Below are 15,770 nucleotides of genomic sequence, written 5' to 3' on the forward strand. Positions count from 1 at the left end.
ACGTGCTGAAAGAGTATTCAGCCACAAAAAGAGAAAAAAGAAAAAAAGGACGAAGCGCTGTCACCTGCCACACGTGGGCAACTCTTGAAAACCAGTTTAAACAAAAGAAGCTTGGTCACAAAAATGAGGCCGTGGCATGGTTCTGCTTACATGAGTCTTCCAAAAATTAAAAAGAGAAGTACAGAAGCTTAAGGTAACATAGGGGCTAGAGGCCAGAAGGGATGGGCAATGAGGAACAACAGTTAATGGGCATGGAGTTTTCCGAGAGTGGTGGAAATAGTCTTACTAGACAATGATGGTTGCACTCTGTATGAGCAAAATACCATAAAATTACACTCTGCAATAGTTAGCTTCCTGTTCTGTGAGTTTGCCTCAGTTTTCTTTTTTTAAAGGGTAATCACATAGAAAAGGGGAAGGGGGCGTGTGGAGTGCCTCAGTGGAAAATGCAGAATTGACTCCATGTGCTGGAGGGCACAGGTACAATGTCAGCCTCCAGAACAGGATCAAAAGGGACACAGGCAGAGAAGGAGTCACATCACCTGTCACCACTCATATGACTTTTATGCCTGAGCTCTCCCGGGAAGCAGGACACCCCTCCCATGCATGGCACACCCCACTCCCTCCATCCCCCTAGGAAAGTACCGAAGACTCTGGACTCAAAACACTGCAAAGGAGAGGCTAGAGGCCAGGAAGCAGAGCCAGCATGTCCCGCTGACCTGGAATACACAAGCGCATTACCGCCACAAAGCCCAGTCCCCAGTGCACACAGAACTTCTTTCATTCCTCAAAGTGGTCCTTCAGCCAAGCCAGGGCCACAGGGAGAGAGAGCAGGCAGCCAATGTCCCAGGTTGCCATGGCTGAGGTCATCAGGGTACTGAAGGGGGAAAGAGGCCACACTCAGACCACACTGAGCAGCACAGAACGACCCAATAGCAGCCTGAATGTGCTGTCCCAGGGCACAACCCTGCTGCTTCTGTCCGATGCACAATGCTACCCAAGGGCTTCCCTGTATCTTGCCCCATCTTTGTGTCCAGGGGATTTGCAAGCATGAAAACACAGTATTCTGCTTCGCTTTCTGTTGCTGTGATAAAACACTGACCTCAAGCAACTTGGATCTGGGGAGGACAGGGTTTATTTCTTCTTACAGCTTACAGTCAATCATCCAGGGAAGCCAGGACAGGAACCCAAGGCAGGAACAGGAGTAAAGGTCATGAAGGAATGCTGCTCACTGGCTTGCTTTTCATGCTCCCCATGCTCAGCCTGCTTTCTTATACATGCCTAGGCTCACCTACCCAGGGATGGCATTGGCCCCAGTGGGCTGGGCCTTCTCACACCACAGCAATCAAGACAGTGCTCCCTAGATATGCCCACAGGCCAATCTGATAGAGATAATTCCTCAACTGAGATGCCCTCTTCTGAGGAGTGCCCAGGTCTGTGTCAAGTTGACAAAACAAATGAGAAATGGTTCAGTAGATGAAGACACTTTGTCACCATGCCTGATGACCTGAGTTCCATCCCCAGGTCCCACACAGTGGAACCTTACCTCTATGTGCAGCTGTAACAGGCACTCCTCCTTAATAAATAAATAATGTCATTTTTTTAAAAAGTTAAACTATGGCATTCCACTCCTAGTCAATCCTGAGACACAAACACATCACTCTAAGCCACACTCTTTCATTCCTTGGCCCCAAGATCTCACATTACTATCACAATATAAAACATAATCCAAGCTGGCGGCACACACTTTTAATCCCAGCGCTCAGGGAGGCAGAGACAATCAGACTACTGTGAGTTCAAGGGCAGCTTGGTCTACAAATCGAGTCCAGGACACCCAAGGCTATACAGAGAAACCCTGTCTTGAAAAACAAAAGTAAAACAAAAGAATCCAATTTTTAAAGTTCCATTCTTTAAAAAATATATAATTTTTAAATGATTTTTAAGGTCCATCGTTTCTTTAAATATCCAACATCAGGGCTGATGGTTCAGCAGTTAAGAGCATTGGAGTTCTTACAGAAGACCTGGGTTCAGTTGCTAGCACCCACATGATAGCTCATAACCATCTACTGATACATACAGGGTGCACATACATACATACATGCATACATATATACGCACATGCATGCATTACAGGCATACAGGCAAAACATTCAAACACATAAAATAAAATAAACCCCAAAATTTTATAAATAAAAATCTAGGGTCTAGAGAGATGGCTCCATGGCTAAGAGCCCTGGCTGCTCTTGCTGAGGATGGGGTTTGATTCCCAGCACCCACACAGTGGCTCACAACCATCTGCAACTCTAGTTCCAAGTTATCTGGTGCTCTTTCCTGATGTCCAGGCACCAGGCACACACATACACACAAGTACACTTACATAAATGCAGACAATCACACTCACACACATAAAAGATAAAAAATAAAAAACAAATCCAATGTTTATTAACTGTGAACTCCTGTAAAATCCAAAACAATAAAAAAAAAAATCCAAAACAAGTTCCAGACCTTTTTTTATTCCAAGAGTGAAGGACCAGACTACAGTTACAATCAAACCAAAACAAAACCAACACTTAATGGTATGAAAAAAGCTCAATGTCCATCTGGGTCTCATTCATGATTTCCTGGGGTCTGGATGACTTGGCTACATTCACCTATCCACAGCACATACCTTGTCTTGTCACCTCAAGCCAGCTCTACTTCATACCTGCTACTGTCCTTGCCAGATGTCCCATGTTATCAGCACCTCCAATATTCTTAGGTCTCCACAGCAATACCTTCCACAGTGGCCTCAAAACTTCAGCTTCTCTCCATGACTCCTTCAATCCTGAGATTTTCACTGCTCTTGAGGCTGAACCTTCACCAGTATCCTGTCCTGGATTCTCATGGTGCCAAACCTCCATGCCTTCAAAACCAGTACCTCCTTACACAGTACCAAGCCCTCCTGCCAGCTTGAGGTACAGCCTTGGCCCCCTCTGGACCACAGTTTCTGTGTGCTGACCCAAACAAAATACCTCCAAGAAGGTTTCATTTCAGTGATGCTGGTCTTTTGTTGATTCTTCAGTCCCAGATGGCCAGACAGATTATCCACTCAAAATATCACATGGCCCCGATAGAGTCTTTGACTCTCAAACTTTCCTTTAAAGCTTCATAAGCCAAGCCTCCACTGTCTGCATCGTCCTCAGCACCCATATATTCCAAGCCCCCACAGAGCAGCCCATTGAAGCTCTGAGCACTCACTGGCTTCTCTAGTCCAAAGCTTCAAATGTCTTCCACCGTTGTCCAACACCACATCATCATGTCCATTACAGCAACACCCCTCAGTACCAATTCCTGGCCTAGTTTGCTTTTTGTTGCTGTGGCAAAATAGTGACCTATAGTACCTTCAAGAGCAGAGGGGTGGAAGCTGTTACAGATTACAGCTGGTCATTGAGGGAAGCCAGGTAGGAAGTTGAGGGAGGACTTGAAAGCAGGAACCAAAGCAGAGGCCACAAAAGAATGCTGCTTCCTGGATTGCTCCTCGTGGCTTACTCAGCCTTCTTTTTTTCTTTCTTTCTTTCTTTCTTTCTTTTTGTGTGTGGGGGGGGAGAAGGATGGTTCAAAACAGGGTTTCTCTGTGTAACAACCTTTGATGTCCTAGAACTCTCTTTGTAGACCACGCTGGCCTAGAACTCACAGAGATCCACCTGCCTCTGCCTCCCGACTGCTGGGATTAAAGGTGTGCACCACCATGCAAACTCAGCTGCTTTCTTATACAATCCATTATCAGTTTCCCAGGAGTAGCAGTCCACAGTGGGCTGGGCCTTCCCACATCAATTAGCAATCAAGACAATGCTCCACAGACACATCCACAGACCAATCTGATGGAGGCAGCTCCTCTGTTCCCTTCTAAGTATGTCTAGGTCTGTGTCAGATTGACAAAAAGTATGACACCAGGACCATCGACTCTCACCAAATGAGGAAACTAAAATGCAGGGCATCCTGAAGGGTGCAGACATTTGCACAGTTAACTGGTAAAAGGCAAAGCTGACATTGAACCTGAGGCCGACATTTGCACTGGGCAGTGAGGGTCAGTATAGAACTTGTGCTGCAGCTTAGGATGATGGAAATGGAAATGGGTGACAGCCACGGCTGCAGAGCCCTGCAAATGTGTTTAGTGTCACAAACTGTGCACTCAACAAGGATTACTATAATAGCCATTGTCAAACAGTAAACATACAGTTAATGTAAAAAATATTTTACGAATTGATCAGCAAATTTTGACATTAGCTATAAGATGTACTATACCCTACCCTTTGTAGAATTCAATGAGTGGCAATAAAAGTAACTTCACACACACACACACACACACACACACACACACACACAAAACCCTGAAGAAATAAAGAACACAGGCTTACTGCCTTCAAACTCATTGGCTGTATGACCTGGACAAGCTGTTGAGCCTCTCTTTGCCAATTTGTTAAGAGATTCCCTTCCTCATGTCTCAGCAAGTTCAACTGAGTCAGAGACAGCACCATCCACAGGGCAACAACCCCCTCTGCCTACCACACCAGCTCTGTGAGGTCCAAGCCCTAGCAGCCACATACCATCCTGCAGAAAAAGGCAGGGCAGGGCTGTGTTCCAATAACTTTATTCACAAGAGTGCTAGCTTCCAGCCCCAGTGTGGACCCTAGAGCTTAATGAGAACTTTGCTATACTATTCTAAGAACTCTGACATCTGCCAGTCTGCTATGCAAGTTCATGAGAAGACAACACGTTCTGAGCTGTTCAGAAGACATACATCAAAGCCAGAGACGAGCGGAGCGCCATCCCCGCAACACATCACCTCCCATCCTCTGTGTCGCCCTCCAAATGCTGGGCCTTCTTTCTTCTTTACTTCCAGCCAGTGTCTTTCATTAAAAGATGTATTTTTGTTATATGTGTATGAATATCGTGCCTGCGTGTATGCCTGTGCACCATGTACATGGCCTACGCCTACAGCACCCTGGAAGAAGCCAGGAAGAACCTGGTTGCAGATGGTTGTGAGCTGCCATATGGGTGCTAGGAACCCAAACCGGGTCCTTTTCAGGAGCAGCAAGAGCCATCCCTCCAGTCAGGGTTTTGACACAGCACCCAACTACTTCTCCCGAGTCATCGCTGTCCTCGTGTTCACTCCGGCCTACTCCACTTTCAACCCAGGCTCCCAGAGCTACCCCATCCACCCCCGTGCTCTTGCTGTATATGGCCCCTCTGCCTTGGGCTGCCTGTGGAACCACGTAAGCAAAGATAGCACTTCCCCAATGCTTGGGAGTTGGGGGTGGCTGGCCAACCCAGGATCCTCTTCTGAGCCTCTAACCACAGCAGCCCCAGCTGCTAAGACGCCATTTCAATGGCGTGTCTCCACCGAAAGCAGGGAGACAGTGCCTCACAGATTGTGCTAGCCCTTCAGGAAGGTGCTGACAGACCGTAGGGGTCAGGGAATCCAGTGGGGCAGCATTTGAGGTCGGTAGAAGGCTCACGTGATCTGTACCTGAACGGCACGGTGTGACTAAAATAAGCCCTCATGACAGAAGTGGGAGGGAGAGCAGCACAGGCCACCCACCTTCTATAACCCTCCCTCCCACAGAGCACAGAGACTGAACGCCTTGCCTAGAGACACAGAGCCACTGGGGCTTGTGTTCACCCCATCCAGAACTGCTTCTCGGGATCTTCAGCTTAGCTAAAGAAGGACAAGAGAGAGCCACCAGCATGAGCATCTCTTCCGTGACAGAGCTAAAGGACACAGCACATCACACACTTATCACCACAACCATTTAATAAGACGACCACACCTCTGATCCCCGGATAACCCAGTGCAAGAGAAACACTGTCTCCATGTATACAGGAAATGAAGTGGGGCAGGCTCTTGTCCAAGACCTCACAGTAAAGAGAATGAGGACATGAATCTAGTGAGTCCATTCCATCACCTTGGAGGAGACCCGCCCAGGAGAGTGGACCACAGTAATACTCAGGAACCTTGGTCAGAAAGGCCATGTGCCAAATGCCTGCCAATTCCAGCTAAGTGGCAGGTAGGGTCTAAGACATCTCAGTCCCCAGAATCCCTAGTGGGTTAGATCTGAGTGACGGGGGGGGGGGGGGAAACCACACAAATCCTATTGCTGCGCATGCGTGTGCAGCTCTGGGAGGTACAGATAGGGAGTTGCAGTCTGGCAACAGAAGAGAAAAACAAAAACAACCCCCTTCCCCCCCCAAAAAAAAAAAGACCCACATGAATAAGAGTTTCCCAGACAGACAAGAGGGGAGCATTATTTCAGAGGGAAGGGAATGAGGGAAAACCATCTTATGTGCAGACATATCCAGGAAGCACAGTGGCTGAGACAGGACAGCAGGAAAAGGGATCCAGTGAGCCAGGGAAGCCACCAGTGAGAAACTTGCTGCACAGTGGAGACACTGGGGCTCTATGAATGGTTTGTGGCACAGGGAATGGCAGTCTTGTCATCTCCTGTGACCATGGACGGCTCTTTTGAGGATTTCTTGTGAAAAGGCCCAGGTGAGGATTACCTCCAACTCTCATGCAGCCCTCAGCAATCCTACCTGGCGCAAGGTCCCAATGAGCACTTTGCGGCAATCAGCTTCACAAACGAACTCACAAAATGAGCTTTCCCAACCCTCACTTCCAACCCATCCCTTCCAGCTGTCCTGCCCAGCTGATGAAACTGTCATCAAACAACCCCTGTCCTGGAGAAACCGCCAGCTCCTCCCCCAGCGTTGCCTACACATCAGAGACTCCCAAGTTACAGGAGGTGACATCAGGCGTGGCTGCCCTTGCCCTCTTCACCTGCTTGGGAGGTGCAGCCATTCACCGGGAAGGCCCGGGGTCATGGGCCTACCACACGGTGAAGCTCTGACTGGCAGCTGGCAAGGAGCTCTGCTTAACTTTGGTCTACAAGAAGCTGGCCAGATGAAGTAAGGGCGTGCCCAAAATGGGAACAGCAAAGCAAAGGCCAAGGTCAATGTGCCTGAGTGTGCGCTAAAGACAGCACGGTAGACGTTTCTTTGAGCTTAAAACGCTGGGCAGAGACTGGCAGAAAGCCTACTGTGTGGAAAGGGAAGCGAAAGGCTCCAGCCTGGACAGTGGCCTAAACGGGCCTAGCCTCGGAATCCCGCAGCTGGGAGGATGGAATGATAGAGAGAAGGCCTAGGAATGTGCAGCCCAGCGCAGCTCCCTAACACGGGGCCGAGAGGTCTCTGATACGCAGAGAGGTGCCCAGCACCGCGGAGCCGATCGTAGCGCCTGCCCCGAAATCCCGTGCGCCCAGGGCGCGCCGCCGGGCACAGGGTGGATACCAGCCTTTCTTCGCAGCGCCCGAGCCTTCTCCCCGGCGCACACGTGGGCGGAGCGGTGCGAGGGTGTGCGTAGCCCCTCATCCGCAGCGTGTGCAGTGCGTGGGGTGGGATGCCGCCAGGGCGGCCTCCCCCTCCCGGTCACCCCTACACACCCTGGGCTCTCCACTTAGGCGGGGACCTGCAGGAGAGGGACCGGCCGGCCAACCACGCCCCCCCCACCCCCCGCGATACTCGCTGAGGAACGGGCGGGTCCCCTCCCACTCCTCAGCTCCGGGACGTGAGGACGAGACGAGTGGAAAGCGAGGTGGCATGAGCGACACAGGGGAGCCAAGGGCAGTGTCCGGGGACCGAAGCCACCAAAGGAAAGGTTGGGGTTCTGGGGAGAGTGGGGGAAGGGAGATGGGCGGGGCTGGGAGGTGGGATGAACGGTGCAGAGTGGCTGTGAGGCGGAGGCTGGGGGTGGGGACCGGGCAGGCAGCACTGGTAGTGTCCCCGCCGCAGGGTCCGCCCACAGGGTGCACTGTCCCAAGACCCCTCCCCTCCGCGGCACACCTGTACCCACCTGCTTGACGCTCCGACCCGAGCCGAGCAGCAGCCAGGCGCTGCATTCTCCGGCCGCCCCCTCCCAGCGCGCGCCTACGCTGCTGTCGCCGTCGCCGCCACCTTAGAAGGGACGAGACAGAACAGAAAATGAATGCATCCAAAAAATAAAAATAAAGAAAACCTGGACCGTAGCCGATGAGGCTCGGCCCGCAGGGGAACCAGTGCGCGATGCGGGGACGGCGGGGACAGGCGCCGCACGTTAGCGGCTGCAGCTTGGTGGGCGCCGGGCGCCGGCTCGCACTGTGGCCCCGCCCCCTCCCTCGTCGTTCCTCCGATTGGCGCATCCTCCCGCCAGTCAGTGGGGAGGGCGTGGCGTCCTCCCTGCCCGAGGCGAAAGCCCAGAGCTACGGTCAGCTCCCGGCACAAGTGAGCTTGCGCACTGGGCCAGGAAGGCCTGGATGGTGCTAGTCCGGACCCGGGGCCATCACAGGCAGGAGCAACAGGGTGACCTGTCTCAGGCCTGGGAAACTCGCCCTGCCCGTAGAGACCACCTACCATGGGATGGTGACCATCCTGGAGAAGATGCAGGGATGGCGGGGTGTCTGCCCCGCTTTGTGCAGATAGGAAATCGGAGACCGAGGTTAAAGCGAAATGTTCAAGGTCATGTGGTAAGCGAAAGACCCAGGATTCCGACGGTTCTGGCATCTCCATCACTGAGCAAAACAGCAGCAAACCTTCATGACAATGCAATGGCAACCGGGTCCTTGCAGGAGGTGTAGCTAGGCAGAGATTCAGTTGTTCAGTGTTGGTCTACAGATATGTATTGAGGACCTACTGTGTTGTCCCTAAGATCTAAGGATACCGTGATGGACAGACCTGCAAAGACGGGGAAGAGCATCCATGGCCAAGGAACAGCATCTAAAGACAAAGGGCATATTTGAGAGTCTGAAAAAAAAAGAAAGAAAGAAAGACTGCCTGTCACAAGGTAGAGAGGAGGTTGGAAAGGTGGAAAAAAAAAAAGGGATGGGCAAAGGCCAGCACCGTGAAGTCTTATGGGCTACAAGAAAGTATTGGGAGCTTACCCTGAGACTTGTCTCACCTTGGGAAAACTGCTGTCAGATTCATACTTTTTTAATATACCAGTCAGAATAAACTCTATTGAGTTGAGGTAACAAACAAGCCAGACTCTCACTGGCTTGTTTCTTGTCTATACTATTTATCATGATTGGGTCAGTGGGGCTCCGTTCATGGACATCTGTCACGGGCCATGCTTATGAGACTGGGTCAGAAGGAACACCCACAATTTACAGAGGAGGTTGAAGGAAAGGTGTTTGTAAAAGCAACCTTCCCGCCTGAAAAGCACAGCATGCCCCTTGCATTTCATTGACCAGGGGAAGTCACAAGGCTGTACCTGTGAGAGCGCAGAGTGCAGACCTTCCCAGAACCGGGGGTGGAAGACCCAGATGTTTCTGAAGGACTCCAGGATGCCTGACAATAGACCAGCTGTAAAGAGAGCATAAACTGAAATGGTGCCAGGTAACAAAGCTTGGAACAACGGAAAGGGAGAGGTGACGGGACTGTGGGGCTAGCTAGTGGCTTGAACACAACAAGTAGCAGGGACGGTAACAGGGCTGTGGTGTTGCAGAGGTGAAGCCTCTCTCTCTCTCTCTCTCTCTCTCTCTCTCTCTCTCTCTCTCTCTACCTCATAATATGTCCTTGTTTAGAAGCAGGACTTTGGCAAGTGTCATTAATTAAGAGGTCATCCTGGATTCATCCAATCTGACTCCTATTCCTATGAGAATGGGTGCACAGGAAGGAAATGGTTTGTGAGCCTGGAGGCATGCCAGAACACCAAAGATCAACAGACCAACTTAAGAAAGAAGCAGAGGAGAGGCTTCTGCAACCCTCAGAGGAGTCTTCCCTGCTTGAGGGAAGCTAGTCTAGCTTAGAGCAAAGACAATAAGTTTCTGTTACAGAGCCACTGAGTTTACCCTACTTGATACATGTGTATCAGTTACAGATTGTGTTTGGCCACAAGTTATTCAGAGCTCTGTTACACAGTAAAAAAAATTGTTTTGTTTTGTTTTTTTCTCACTTAATAAGAAACCCAAGGCAAGCCAGTCCTCACTTTCTCATGTCATCCCCTTGGTCAGAAAGGGATTTCCTTCCTCACAGTGTCTTCAAGGTGGCAAGGTGACTGCCTGTCTTCTGAATCCTATCGCTATTCCAGTCAAAAGAGGAAGATACAAGATGCACACACACACACACACACACACACACACACACACACACACACCTCACAGCTCCTTGCAAAAATTTTTCTGGAAATTCTTCCAGAGACTCCTATTTGGTATGTTTGGTCAGAAGAGCGTTGCACAAGCCCTCTGACTTCAGAGGACATTTTCTTCTTCTTTTTTTAATTTAAAGAAGAATTTTTTCAGATGCATGAAAAAAAAATGCAGGTTTCTGCTAATGGGTAAGAAAAAAAGGATGGATTGTGATCAGACATCTGTGTGGTGCATGAGTTTCATGGTGCCCAGAGCTTCTAAAATCAAGAGCCCTCCCTAAGAAGAATGAGAACTACAAAGTTCTGTGCAAGTGACAGTATTCATTTAGAATAATTGGGGCTATGGAAATGGTTCAGTGGGTAAAACTGGGTCTGATGACCTGAGACCCCACATCATGAAAGAAGAGAACCAACTCTCACAGTGGTTCTCTGACACACACACACACATACACTACACCTGTAAACACAGCTACTCTATACATACACTCTAAGACATACATACATACATACATGTAAATTTATTTTTATTTAGAATAACAATGTACAACAAATTTTACTTTGTGTACATAGACACCACAAACATTACAAGACTCAGAGAAACAGTATAATAATTGTATTAGTTATCCACCTGATAGCCAGCCTCATTATAGTAGTATCTTTTGGTACTTTCTTTTCTTTTCTTTTTTTCTTCCACCTGTTTTGAGCAACTTCATGGGATAATAATTTGATAACACCCTTTTTATGCAGAAAGTATAGGAACAAATCATTCTGAGTTCTGTAAGAAGAGTAGAGGAAACTTTTTTTTTGAGACAGGGTTTTTCTGTATATGTGTAGCCCTAGCCGTTCTATAGAATTCACTCTGTAGACCAGGTTGGCTTGGAACTCAGAGATCCGCGTGTCTCTGCACCTTGAGTGCTGGTATTAAGGGTGTGCACCATCACCACCTCCACCACCAGGCTACAACAGGAAACTTTGATGCAGATAGAAAGGCTCTCCTGACTCAAACTCATAATTATGAGTGATATGCACATTTTCAATATTATTCAAAAGTTAGGGAAGACTGGAATCTTTCCTTCAGAAATGAATGCTTAACGGGAAGTTAGTTATTTATTATAAACATGTTTACCCGGTGTCTCACTCTGTCTTTGTTGTTATTCTAAATTAAAACTTACTCTGTGTGTGTGTCCATGTGTGTGTATGTACGTGTGTCAGAGGACCACTGTTGGAGTTGGTTCTCTCATATCACAATGTAAGTCCCAGGGTTTGAACTCACATTATTAGACTCAGTGGCAGTTGCTTTTACACATTGAGCTATCTCTCCGACCCCAGTTATTCTAAATTCATATTCATCTTGCACCTACATTAGAATTTATGTCAGTTCTCCTTCCTGAGCCTCCAGAGTGGTGGGGTAATGAGTATGTGACAGCATATACCTAGGTATAAACGTTCATGAGGAGAGGCATCTATCTGACAGTTGCAAAGAGAAGGTGAGCAGGCCAGCACTTCCAGTCCTGGGTCCCATCTCTGCCACCTAGAAAGAAAGAGGGAAAAAGGCAGGTGCCTGAGCATCCCGAGGTCCACTGAATGAGAAGTCACAGTGGCGGACCATGGCTCTTAGTTCTGCAGCGCCCTCACTCCATTCTGAAGCCTGTTGATGCTGGCAGTGTGCATTCACTGGATCTAAGGTCACCCAGTTGACTCTGGCAAGCTATGTGCTAATCCTGGCCAGGGTATTTCATCACGCCAAAAGGAAATAAAACTCAGACAACACTGCAGATATAAGGCTATATGAGCCCACCCATCAAGCCATCCCAGCCCTCAAAAGGGGCAATGCTTCACCTCTTCAGTTTGAAGGTAAATCTACCATAATGTGTGGCTGCCACACAAACCTCAATAAGGTCTGGTGAGAAATGTGTCACCATGCTAGCCTGATAAAGGACAGGAAGCCGGGCCCAGTGCAGCCCTGGCACTGTAGTATATGGCCCCCTGTCCTGAAGTCCAAGACTCACCCAATGACACTCAAAGTCTTTCCAACAGAGGGGTGCCTTCTGAGAAGTTAAGAGAGTCACCCTGGGGTGGGAGGTCCACTTCTGAAAGGGAGAATGAGTTCAGAGGATCAGGAACCAGAGATGGCCTGGTAAGCAGGCAACTCTACAATTGCCTTAAAATAGAAAGGGCTCTTTAAAAAAAATCGATCATCCTTCAATAACCTTGAAGGTAGTTCACTGAGGCTCTTGTTCTGCACACTGTCCTTTTCTGGGGGCAGGGCGGTGTGGTGAGGGGCTGCAGGCTTTCTCCAAAACTTAGGAGTGTCAGCAGTGGGTGTGTGTGAGCCTAGCTTGTTCCTCACAGCTAGGCCATATGGCTTTGTTCTGGGAGCTGCAGGTCCCTCTGCCAGGACACTGCTTCCTCGGTCCGTACCTTTAAATGGGTGTAGTTTGCTTTCTGTGAGTTCTGTGGAACGATTTAAACAGTACAGGTAATTGTGGAAAGGAGAATGAAAGCTACCTCCTAGGCTAAGTTTATAAAGCCTTGATAACCTTGCTTCAATGTCTCTCCTTGTGTGCATAACACATGCATAAAACTTTCTGTGAAGCACACTCCCCATCACACACCACAAGTGGCCCATCTTTACAGCCTGGCTAGTTTTAATTTTATTTTCGCTACTGGGGCTGAGCCTAGAACGCAGATATGCCAAGCAAGTGCTCTACTTTTAGCCATACTTTTTCTGGTTCTCACTCTGCACGCTCCTTAACACCTCAGGAAATTCCCTCCAGTGCTTTGGGGTCTCTAACCCACCTTCTGAGGGGCTGCAGTCCCCACTGTGGTGCACTTTCCTCTAGGTAGTCAGCCTCTTCATGACTACAAACCAGGGACAATGGCACAAAGCACTCTTCCATACATGTCCTTAGAAGCCAGGATTTCTGTTTCCGTGGGATGTTTTCCTGGGAACAGAGTTGCCAGATTCTGAATCTAGGTTTATTTTTAATAGATGTTTCTAGGACCCTGTAACATGTTACCCCTGGATTCTTTGCTCTGATGATCAACCCATGCTACTGTGTACTGCCATATCACCAGGGAACCATAATGTGGTCTGTCCTTGTAAGCTATTTTGAAAGTAGTGCCCTATGTTTTCCAGGCTGACCTTAAACTCACTATGTAGTCTGCATGGTACATTTTCTAAAAATGTAATTTGCTTAAAAGAGGCTGAACTTTCATTGGGCCTTGCATCCAGGTGAATGCTATGCCTCGAGATGGTTTAAGATTATGCATTTAACCTGCTGTCCTACTGTGTGCTTAGATGTAAGATTAACCTGCCTTTAAGGGAACGTTGTAACCAACCTGACCATACCTTTGGTTTCCCATGCAATCAGCTTTTACAAGCTAAGCTAATGCATAGTTTTGATCTTAATTTATGTACTCTTCCATGTCCATTTATATGTGCATGTGTATGCTGTGGTAATAATTTTTTAAAGCATCCAATAGATTGAAAACAACCTTAAGCAACAAATATTCCATAAACGTTTAAGGCAGCATGTAGATGCAGGTTGAAAGCATCTGTTTGTAGTTTTTAGTTTTTCTTGGGGTCAGCTGGGATCAACAAAGTGACTTCTTTCCTTGTAAAACTCTGTTAAAGATTTCCATAAAGAATTCCTCATTTTTATTTCCTTTCTGTATAATGTTTTCTGGGATGTTGATAAATACAGAACAAAGCCCTTTGCTCAGGGCAGTCACAAGAAAGTGACACAGACTGGATGGACAGACCAGATATATATGATAGACAGACTACAGACAGGCAAGTAATCAGGCATTTTAAACAGAGGGAAGACACGGGGAAAGAAGTGGAGAATTCAAATCTGGGCTAGTTCTTGGCTGAATTCCTCTGAGAGGGAGACTCTGTCTTCATTCCTTACTGCTCTTCCAGAGGACCCACGTTCAATTCCCAGCACCCATGTGGTGACTCACACCATTTGTAAATCTAGTTCCAGGGGATATGATGCCCTCTTCTGACCTCAGAGAGCAATAAGCCCTCACATTTTTTTTAAGTGGTGGGAGCTGGCTAGAGAGATGATTCAGTGGTTAAGAGCACCTGCTGCTCTTACAGAGGACCCAGATTCAGGTACCGGTATCCACATGGCAACTCACAACCATGGGGCAGGTTCCTGAGCAGGGGGACAGGGCTGTGCGCCACCAAGGCATGGCAGCATCTCCAGCCTCTACCCCAGAGGTGCCTGAGTGCCTTCCCCTGTGAAGTAGCAACCAAACCAGTGTCTCTACAGGGAGAGCAAAGTTGCCCCCAAGGAGAACCATGATATGAGTATGCCTGCCCTAGAAGCAGAGTGGCTGTTGATTCATAAGGGAGCGAACACCCTCAACTTTTCATGACAAAACAGCCCAAAAAAGAGTCTTGCCTGCCACTTTAACACGTAGCAGCTAGGGGGGAAATGTTTGCTGTCCCCCAGTCACATCCCCGACACCTTCCGGATGCCAGTGTTGGGCTGGGATTTGCTCCGCACAAATCTTCTCCCGTATCCTTATGGGTTCCCCTGTGCGAATGAAAACAGAGACTTCCATGTAGTTAATTCTTCCATGCTTTTCTCTGACCTATGATTCTACTAATTTTCAATAAATTTTCAGGCTTGAAGCAGTAACAGAATATACTCTCATATTCCCTCAGAGTGCTCTCAAGTTTTGTTTTGTTTTTCCATCTCTGGATCTGAGGTTCTGTTCCATTTTTATTTGTTACATCAGTGTGTGTGTGTGTGTGTGTGTGTGTGTGTGTGTGTGTGTGTGGTCAGAGGACATTATGGAGTCAGCTCTCTCTACCTTTACATGGATTCCAGGGATTGAACTTGGGTCTCCAGGCTTTGGCAGCCAGCACCCTTACCTGCTGAGTGAGCCATCTCTCTAACCCAGAACTGAGGGTTATGAGCAACGAGGCCAGTGTGAGCCTGTCTGTCCCTGGAGGGGATTAACAGCAGCATCAGCAGCACTTACTCAGAACTCCATCTTGTGTCCAGCCTGTGGCACACTGAGTTCCTCTCAGGCAATTCTGCTCATCTCTGTTCATCTGTCTACCCCATCCCTTGCCATACACTGTATATACACTGTCATACCCGGCACAGCCTTGTTCATTTTCTCAGAGCATGGGAGCTATTCTTAGCCCTTTGCCTTTCATATACATTCTGGAATTTGCTCGGCAGTTTCGGTGAAGAGTTGTGTTAGGGTTTGATCAGCCCTGCGTTGAAATGATCACAGTCGAGGGAGAAAGAGACCTTACAAGACTGCATATCCTGGTTGTGGATGCTGCCGGCCCCGCCCCCTTCATTCTTCTTTGTGTGGATGCGTGGGCATGTATACACAATAATGTGCATGTAGGAGCCATCTACCTTGGTTTTTGAGACAGGGTCTCTTATTGGGACCTGAGGCTCACCGACGAGACTACAATAGCTAAGCAGTGAGCCTAGAGATCCACGTCTCTGTGAGTGCTGGATTACAGAGGCACTGTACCCAGCCTTTTATGTGGGTGTGGGGACCACCCTGAGGTCCTCATGGTTGTATCTGTGGTATATGTATATGTTCATGTGTATATCTTTGTGTTTGTGTGTTCATGTAT

The 15,770-nt window shown here is 48.4% G+C and overlaps 1 protein-coding gene across 8 annotated transcripts in view; it reads right to left on the reverse strand.

Moving 5' to 3' along the window:
• The window catches only part of Jakmip1 (janus kinase and microtubule interacting protein 1), a 112,233-nt gene extending 104,054 nt beyond the window's left edge, over positions 1-8,179 (reverse strand). For 6 of the 8 annotated variants that reach the window (XM_060365418.1, XM_060365415.1, XM_060365417.1 and 3 more), the window contains exon 1: positions 7,886-8,179. The gene's annotated coding sequence lies outside the window, so the exon portion shown is untranslated. The remainder of the gene's footprint in view (positions 1-7,885) is intronic. The other 2 variants (XM_021630668.2, XM_060365419.1) reach the window with 1 other exon arrangement.
• Between the last annotated feature and the right edge of the window lie 7,591 nt (positions 8,180-15,770).

The sequence above is a fragment of the Meriones unguiculatus genome, chromosome 12 (assembly GCF_030254825.1).
Source record: "Meriones unguiculatus strain TT.TT164.6M chromosome 12, Bangor_MerUng_6.1, whole genome shotgun sequence".
NCBI lineage: Eukaryota > Metazoa > Chordata > Mammalia > Rodentia > Muridae > Meriones > Meriones unguiculatus.